This window comes from Tamandua tetradactyla, chromosome 20 (genome assembly GCF_023851605.1).
Source record: "Tamandua tetradactyla isolate mTamTet1 chromosome 20, mTamTet1.pri, whole genome shotgun sequence".
Classification (NCBI taxonomy): Eukaryota; Metazoa; Chordata; class Mammalia; order Pilosa; family Myrmecophagidae; genus Tamandua; species Tamandua tetradactyla.
Window position 1 is genome coordinate 30,944,774 of NC_135346.1, and position 8,058 is coordinate 30,952,831.

Here is an 8,058-nt window from a genome sequence, read left to right on the forward strand (position 1 = left end):
GACCCCTCACGACCGACCGACCACCTGTCCAGGAAATACCCCTTCCCTTCTCTGCACCTCAGTTCCCACCCATACAATAAGGAGGTTGAACCAGGTAATCCCAAAAGGCCTTTCATCTCTAGCCTTCAAGAACTTTCTGGCCCCCTTGGCCCTGCTACTCCCACCTCCCAAGGGACAGCACTTTCCATCACAGGGCGGAGAAGCTGGCATCTCTGGCAGATGAAAGGTTCTGGGCAATTGATACATCAAATAGCCCTGATCTGGAGTGAGGAGAAGAGAGGGTATTAATTGCAGGTAAAGCAGTAGACTTTGATTTTCAACTGCCTGCCCCAGGCTGGGGTTGGATGCTCCAGAATGCATCTGGGAGGGGGGGTGCCCAGTCACTAGGCTCAGGAAGGGGTTTGGGAAGCTGTTCTGCCTGGGAGCTCCGGCCCTGAAGACTTGGGAGGGGTGTGAGGTGGACTTCTACATGGGAAGTCCCAAGTGTATGAATGCCACACCCCTCCACCAGAGGCGGGTTCTGTGCTCAATCCTCCCCTTGCCTTGGGACCTACCATTTATCTACCATTGGGTCAAAGCCTTGCTTCCTCATAGACCAGTTTCCCCATATATTCTTAGGCTCATTCATCTTGAAATCAAGCATATGAGGCGTGGAAAACTTAACACTGGGAGGCTCCCAAAGGGTCACCCCTGCATGCTCCCTCACCCAGCGGGCGCACCTCCCAAACTTCCTTCCTCAGTATCCCAGGAAAATGGGCATGTGGGCTCAGCTGAGGAACTGAGTCCATTAACAGGCCCCTCTAATTGTTAGAAAGCTCCTCCCAGGTATTGCAGGCAAAAGTTTTCCATTAGTGGTCATCGATCCTGACCTCTTTCTGTAGCAGATTTTAAAAGGTAGGGAAAAAAAAATCCTTTTTATTGTGAAGTTAAATATGCATGATCCCTGAGTACACAGCAGGGCTGTGCAGTTGCCAATCCAACCTGGCATAGCTTGGAATCCTGGAATTGTTTTAGGGTTGGGAGGAGGCCTAGAGATCATCTGACTCCATCTCCTCCTTTCACTGATGGGGGAAACTGAGGCCAAGAGAAGGCCTGGCTGAGGGACCCCCACAGCTGAGGCATATTCGCAGCCCCATCCAGCCTCTCATCACTGGCTTTAGAGTCAGAAACACCCGTTTCACTCCCTAGCTCCACTACTTCCTAGGGTGGGACTTTGGGCAACTGACTTAACCTCTCCGGCACTGCTGTGTCTATAAAATGGGAAGAGTTTATAGTTACTCCTCAAGGTTGTTGTGATGCCTAAATTAATTCAGCAAATATCGATTAAGCACTTACAGAATCCCAGGCACATTCTGCATGCTACGGAATAGAGCACACTACCAGGCAGGGGACGCAAAGCACAATGCAAGTGCACACAGAAAGTTGTCAGTCACTGTTGCAATTATCCTGCCCACACCGCTTTCTAGCTACAATGCCATAAGCTTTGACCCTGGGGAGGCACTCAATACTCCTCCTGTCCCCGCCTCCCGAGGGGATTGTAGAAAAGCCTGGAGAAAGAGCTCCTCCAATTCCACTGCAACAGGGTTTGTTTGTTTTTTAACATAACAGGGTTTTAAGCCAAGTGCAAGAAATGGGGTGGGGTGATTCTGGGCATTTTGGGGTGTCCAGAGTAAAATGTGCAGAGTCTGTACTTTCAGCCAGGAAGGCAGGTGTTCTCAGAAGCAGACTGTGGACTGTGCACAGAGGGTGAAAGTGGGCCTTTAGGACACACGTGGAGACCAATGTCACAGACTGGTCATCCTATGCAGGAGACAGGAGCACAGCGGCCCTCTCTCAGCCACAGCACCAGGTATGGGGCCGAGAAGTGCACAGGTGCCTGTGCTAGGTGCCCTCCCCGCTGTCGCATCGCGGGGCCGCATACCAGCCCTGCTGAGCCCAGAAGAGATGACCACGGTCCAGAGAGGCAAAGCAATTGCCCAGGGTCATACTGTCGGTCTTCCACGGAGGTAGAAGTGGGAGTCAGCCAAGCCTGGGGTTTCTACCCCCTGCCCACTGGCTCCCAGAAGAGGAGGAAGCCCAGAGCGGAGACGTGGGGCCTGAGGCTGAGCACACAGAGGGTGTAAGCAGAGCCAGGGCAGCAGCCGAGCCTCCTGACTCTGAATCCGCGGTGCTTTCCACTGCCCTACATCTGTGGGTAATTACAAGTCCCAGCTCGTCCTCCCAAGAAATGGCTGTCATCCCCAGAGGAGGGAGGCCTGCCTGATAACCACGGTTGTGAGAGGAGCGGCCTGTCCAGATGGGCTTCTTCCCCACTCAGGAGCAAGCCAGGGCCCAGGCGGGTCTTGGAGCAGAAGGTCAGACCTGAGACAAGACTGAAGTTGCGGGAGGATGGAGACTCTCTCCCTCTGGCCGGGGCCTCCCTGCATAGCATGGGGCTTTGGATTCGGGTAGACCACAGCTTAAATACCAACCCTGCTAGGTGTGTGACCCTGGGCAAGTCACTTAGCTTCTCTGAGCTCGGTATCCTTACCTACAAAACAGGGCTAAAATCAACACTGATCTCAAAATCCTCACAGGCCTGCTGTGAGGATTGAGGCCTGTGAGGTACCAGACTCTATGCCTGGCACGGCGTGAGTGCTCCATGATGAAACCAACACGCCTGATATGTCCACAGATGCTCCTGCCTCCTGCTCCGAGGAAGGGGAGGGCTATGAAGAGCTCTTTGGAGGGAGGCCTTGTGCGCTCTGGGGCTCACAGGCGTGGGCAAGGACACCCCTCCCTCCTTGCAATGGGGAAATGTGGCATATAGGAATTACGTGCTGGACACTTAAGGGAAGGCAGGAGGCCTGGGTTCTGGTCTCCCACTTGGGAACAGAAGATCTGCAGCCAGTCCCTCCTCTCTTTCAACAGCACGTTTTCCCAGCCCCACTTCTGCCCAGGGCTGGGCACAAGATGGGGAGACCTGAGGCTGGCACTTTCTCTTTGTTATGAACTGAACACAAACAAGAGAGGGCCAAGCGGGTGGTCCACGGTGGCTCAGCCGGCAGAGTTCTTGCCTGCCATGCCGGAGACCCGAGTTAGATTCCCAGTGCCTGCCCATCTAAAGAAAAATAAAAGAGAGAGAGAGAAAGCCAAGCAACAGGGTTCCAGCACAAAGTACAAGACAGTTGCTTGGGAGTTCAGAGCTGAGAGTGACCCAGGGACCGAAAAAGCCAGGAAGGCTGCATGGAGGAGGAAGGTGTAGGGAGTGGCCTTGAAGGAAAAGTGAAGGTGATGAGTAAAGGCCTTCCAGGTAGGGGGAAAGGGGAGAGCAAATGCCCACAGGCAGGATGGTATAAATTCTTTCTGGGGAGCCTGTGATCTGCTTGGCAGGAACAAAAGGCCCAGATTCAGAGTAGTGAGGGGGCTACCACCTCTCCACTCTCCACCATCACTAGCTCATGTGTGGCTATAGTTATGTGGCTGCTGTGAGCCTCATTTCCTCATGTGTAAAGGGGAGTTTAAAAACAGCTCCTGCTTCTGGGGGCTGAGTGTTGCACAAGATCATTTTCATAAAGCCCTCAGCACAGTGCCTGGCATACCCCAAGTATCAATCAGTGGCAGCTGTTATTAGGGGCTGGGGTTTTCTACAGGCCCTGGGGAGCCACAGAAGGATTCTGAGCAGGAAGCTGGAGGGATCAGATTTATGTCTTAGAACGGAGCGGAGAAGGAGCGGAGCTCAGGAGGCAGACGGCGAGTAGGCCTGAGCAGCCGACTGGCACGGGAGGAAGGGTTTTGCCAATCAACCCCCTCTTCACACGGGGACCCCCAGATCCGACAGCCAAGCCCCAGCCCCCAGTCCCAGCCACGCAAACAGTAGGCTGGGGCCCCCTTTGCTACCCTGCCCTCGCACTTTCCCAGCCCCTGGGGGTTTGGAAGGACATCTTAGGAATCCGGAAAATTTGCAAATCCATTTAAATCCCCAGAGGTTGCCTGGCGGCCGGCTGGAAGAGAGCCAGTCCCATTCTTAGGGACAAGGCTTGGGCCTGGGGGTAGGGGCTGGGTGCCTGAGGTCCATGTACCCTGTTTGCCATCCCCCAATTCCCCTCTCACGCCCCTCCCAGCTCTCCCTACCCCCCACAGATGATGCTGTGTTTTGGAGGCCCCAAGCTGCATCCCACCAGAAACCACTGGAGGTTGTTGTTGAGGAAGGGGCAGCAGAGTTGCGGAGGCAGAGCCCACCCCGGAAGCGGCCTGAGCCGGGAAAGGAGATAACGGGCTCCTCCAGCCCTGACATCACCTGCAATCTCTCAGCCTCCTCCCATCTGGTTTTGTTAAAAATATTTTTCTTTTTCTGACCTACAAGGAGGTGCAGGATGGAGCAAGGGGACAGGGTAAGGGGCTACGGCTACCCCGTCTCAGCACTTACCTGGCTCTCAATGCCTTCTGGTGTGGACAGAGTCCCAGGTTCTGGGCTGCCACCGCCTCCAGGAAGTCCTCAGTGCCCTCTCCCTCTTATTAGGAAGACTGGTAGAGTGGAGACAGGGCAATGGGTGGGCAGAAAGGCAGGCAGGGCGGCTGCAGGATCCAGGAGCCTCTGGACAATGAAGGAGTGGGAGGGCTGCAGGGGTGCAGAGCAGCCCAGCTTCACCTCACTCCCAAAGCATCCTTCGGGAGGGGCCGAGCTGCCAAGAGGGGCCGCCCTGGGTCTGGCTGTTTGCACTGGGCACGGTGCAGGCTGCTGTCTGGCGGCTGGTCCGAAGGGGCCAGGCTCACTCTTTCTCGTTGTTGTCCTCTGTGGCTCTAAGTTGCTCCCGGAGCAATCCCACGTCCCAGACAGGGCGGGCAGGGACTGCCGGGCCACTGGCAGCCCCAGGAGCTCACACCACTGTGGGCTTCCCTGCCCCCCCACTTTAGGGGAAAGGCTGCAGGGCGGCCTCCGATTGGCCCAGCTGGGAGAAGGGGGGAGGCAGGGCAGGGAGGGCGGACGCGTGCGTCTGTTTTCAATTTCACGTTTTTTTCTCTCTCTCTTTCTTTTCCCCCAAGTTTCTTGTTTTTCTTCCTCTTTTCCCCTCTGCTTGCTCCCTCCCATCTCACTCTCTCTCAGGATGTGAAGGGATGTTTAGAAATTCCGCAGCCCACACCAGCCAGCCGCTGAGTCACTTTTATTAAAGAGTGGCCCAGCCCCACTTGCCTATTGCCTGTCACGGTGGTGGCTCCTCTTGCCATGGCACGTGGAGGCAGGGAGGCACATTCTCTGTGCCTCAGTTCCCCCTCTGTAAACGGAGCTCTGGTGAGCCATGTGGGTGATTCTGCAAACAAGTATTACTGAGCACTAATGAGCCAGGCGGGGAGCAAGGGATGAGATTGCAAGTAAGACACAGGCTGATGGGGAGACACACAGTGATCAAGCAGGTATCCCCGGGAGGACAGGGAGCTAAGAGGGCACCTAAATGGGGCCTCCGGGAATCGGGGAGTACTTCTGAGAAGAGATGGCTTGGATTATAAGTCACTTATCAGAAGAAGAAATCAAGGCCCAGAGCTAACTTGGAGCAGAGAGGGAAAGCACACATCTTCAGATCTCCAGATGTATTCTTCCTATCATTTCAAAGCCTCTGGGGGGAGGGGCAGTAAAAGACTATTTGTCCCATTTTACAGATGAGGAAACTGAAGCCTAGAGGAAGAAAATGAGCTGCCCAAGCTCACACAGCAACAGCAGAACTGGAGCAGAACTGGTCTGATGAGCCATGTGATTGAAGGGGCATAGGTTATCTGATCCTAACATACATTTCAGAGTAGAACAGTTCTCCTGCTCTGCCTTCTTCCTAGGTTACCCCCTCCCTGTCTCTCTTTAATTCAGTCAAAATTAACAGATATTTTTAAGTAGCTGGTATGCTCTACTTCCAGCTTCCCTACCAGGGACTGCTGAGGCTCCCTGGGTCCCCTGGCTAGGCCTCTCACCTCCCACACTCTTCTTTTACCTTGGCCTCCTTGCCCTGACGATGTCTCTAATCACTCCCTCCTAGCCCTTAGATGCTAAAGGGCTAACAGTTTAAGAGCATTGCATTGAGCCCATTTTTGCCCCCACTATTTGTGCACATGGGGAAACTGAGTCCCAGAGAAGGGAAGAAAGGAATCCCAGGTCACACAGGTAGAGCTGATATAACCCAGGGCTCCTTCCCCTCTGCCCTCTGTACCTCTGCCCACCCCCTTCTCCTCCTTTCTCCCACCCAGCCCCCTGTTCCCAGGGCAGGGTTTTGTTTGAGCTGGGATTCCACGCCAATGATGGTAATCTGTCTTGTGATCATTCTTGGTCCTATCCCAGTAGGGATTGCCTGGCCTAGCATCTGGACTGGGCTGCACGGAGAGAGAAGAGTCCTCAGGCTGGCCCCATGCCGTGGGGTGGGGAGGCCATGAGAACCTCCCAAAGCCCAGGGCTTGGTGGCAGCAGAATTTTAGGGGAATGTAGGGGGACCCCAGAGATCACAGTGTTAGACCCACACAGGACTCTTTATGCCCAAAAACTCTCTGAGGAATTTGCGGCTCCCCTTCTGGAACTTGCCTAACCATTCATCTCTGAATCCTTGGCCCAACTGCTGGGACCAAGACAGCTGAGGGGGTTTAAGGAGGCATTTCAACTTCCTAGTCCCCATAAAAGCTGGCCTGGGAGTCAGGAGACCCATTCACGTATCTGTTAGTTGACCTTGGAGAGGTCGCTTGTCGTTCCTGAGCCTAAATTTCATCATCTGTACATAACAGAGGTGAACTCGCTATACCTGAAAGCCCTAGGTTTGCTCTGCTGCAATTTCCCTAAGAGCTGGACTCTGGCTAGGGAGAGGCGGCTGATGAGCCCCGGGCAGGGGGACAGCTGGGGGCCAGATATGTAGCGCAGAGGGGAGGGGGCGGCTGGTGGTGGCTCCCTAGGGAAGCTGGCGGCCGACAGTTTCCGGCCAGCCCAGCCTTCCGCTGGCCCATCTGGAATCATTTAGCCCCTACCACCATTAACCCTTGGTGGGCACTAGGGCTATGGGGCCTCCTCTCAGCTGAGAAGGGGTTGGTGCTAAGCCACATGGAGCACCACAGGGCACTTGCTGAGAGCTGGACAGTTGATGCCGAAGGGTCATAAGAAGGCAGGCTTTGGGGCCAGAGACAGACCTGGGATCAAATCCCAACTTCTCCACATCTGAGCTATATCACTTAAATTCCTGAGCCTCAGTTTCCTTATCTGGTAAATGGAGAGAATCCAAGGACTGACTCATAAAACCCTTGCAAATTAGCACTGCACTTAAAAGGGTTTAGTACAGTGCCTGGAAGTATAATTATTGAAATAGTGAATTTCCCTCATTTGAATTGCCACCAATTACTGTGTGTGCCTAGGCTGAGCCCTCTCTTCTCTGGGCCTCAGTTTCCCCTTGTGTACTCTGAGAGGGCTACATGGTTGCCACAAGGGGAGCTCAGCACTGACATGCCAGGGTGGTCAGCATAGGCTCAGCCCCATTGCGGACAGGACGAGCCACAAGCATTCCCCTGCCTGCCCAGATGCTGGGAGCCCAGCCCACCCAGCTGATGGCTTCAGACAAGACTGGCCTGGGGAGGGCTGGGCTGAGAGTGGGTGGGCAGAGTGTGGAGCACGGGAACCCTGTTCCATGCTGGGAACATGATGGGGAGAGAGGTACAGGGGAGAGGAGCCCTGGGCCTTGGGTTCAGCATCTCCCCTCCCCGCAGCACCCTGGTACTGCTCAAAGGTTGAGTTCCAACCCAGCTCTGCCACTTCCTAATTGTGTGACCCTGGCCACTGATATTATCTGAGCTCTCTGAACCTCAGTTTCCTTACCTGTAAAGTGGAGATAAATGTGCCTACTTTACAGGGCTGTTAAGAGACCTGAATAAGCCACATCCAGAAGGCGTGTGAACAGAGGACTAGAGCAGAGTGAGAAAACTCCACCAGCGGTGCCTGATTCTCAGGGGTCACCAGGAGCGGCTGTCACAGAAGTCCACTACCAGGGCTGGAGGGGAACGTGTTCAACCCGCTCATTTTACAGCCAGGATGACTGAGGCCCAACGAAGCAATTTTGCAAG

At 54.6% G+C, this 8,058-nt stretch overlaps 1 protein-coding gene across 1 annotated transcript in view; it reads right to left on the reverse strand.

Annotated features, from left to right (window-relative positions):
• The window catches only part of PDGFRB (platelet derived growth factor receptor beta), a 47,049-nt gene extending 41,954 nt beyond the window's left edge, over positions 1-5,095 (reverse strand). Inside the window, exon 1 of the mRNA XM_077137400.1 lies at positions 4,409-5,095. The gene's annotated coding sequence lies outside the window, so the exon portion shown is untranslated. The remainder of the gene's footprint in view (positions 1-4,408) is intronic.
• Positions 5,096-8,058: the final 2,963 nt, after the last annotated feature.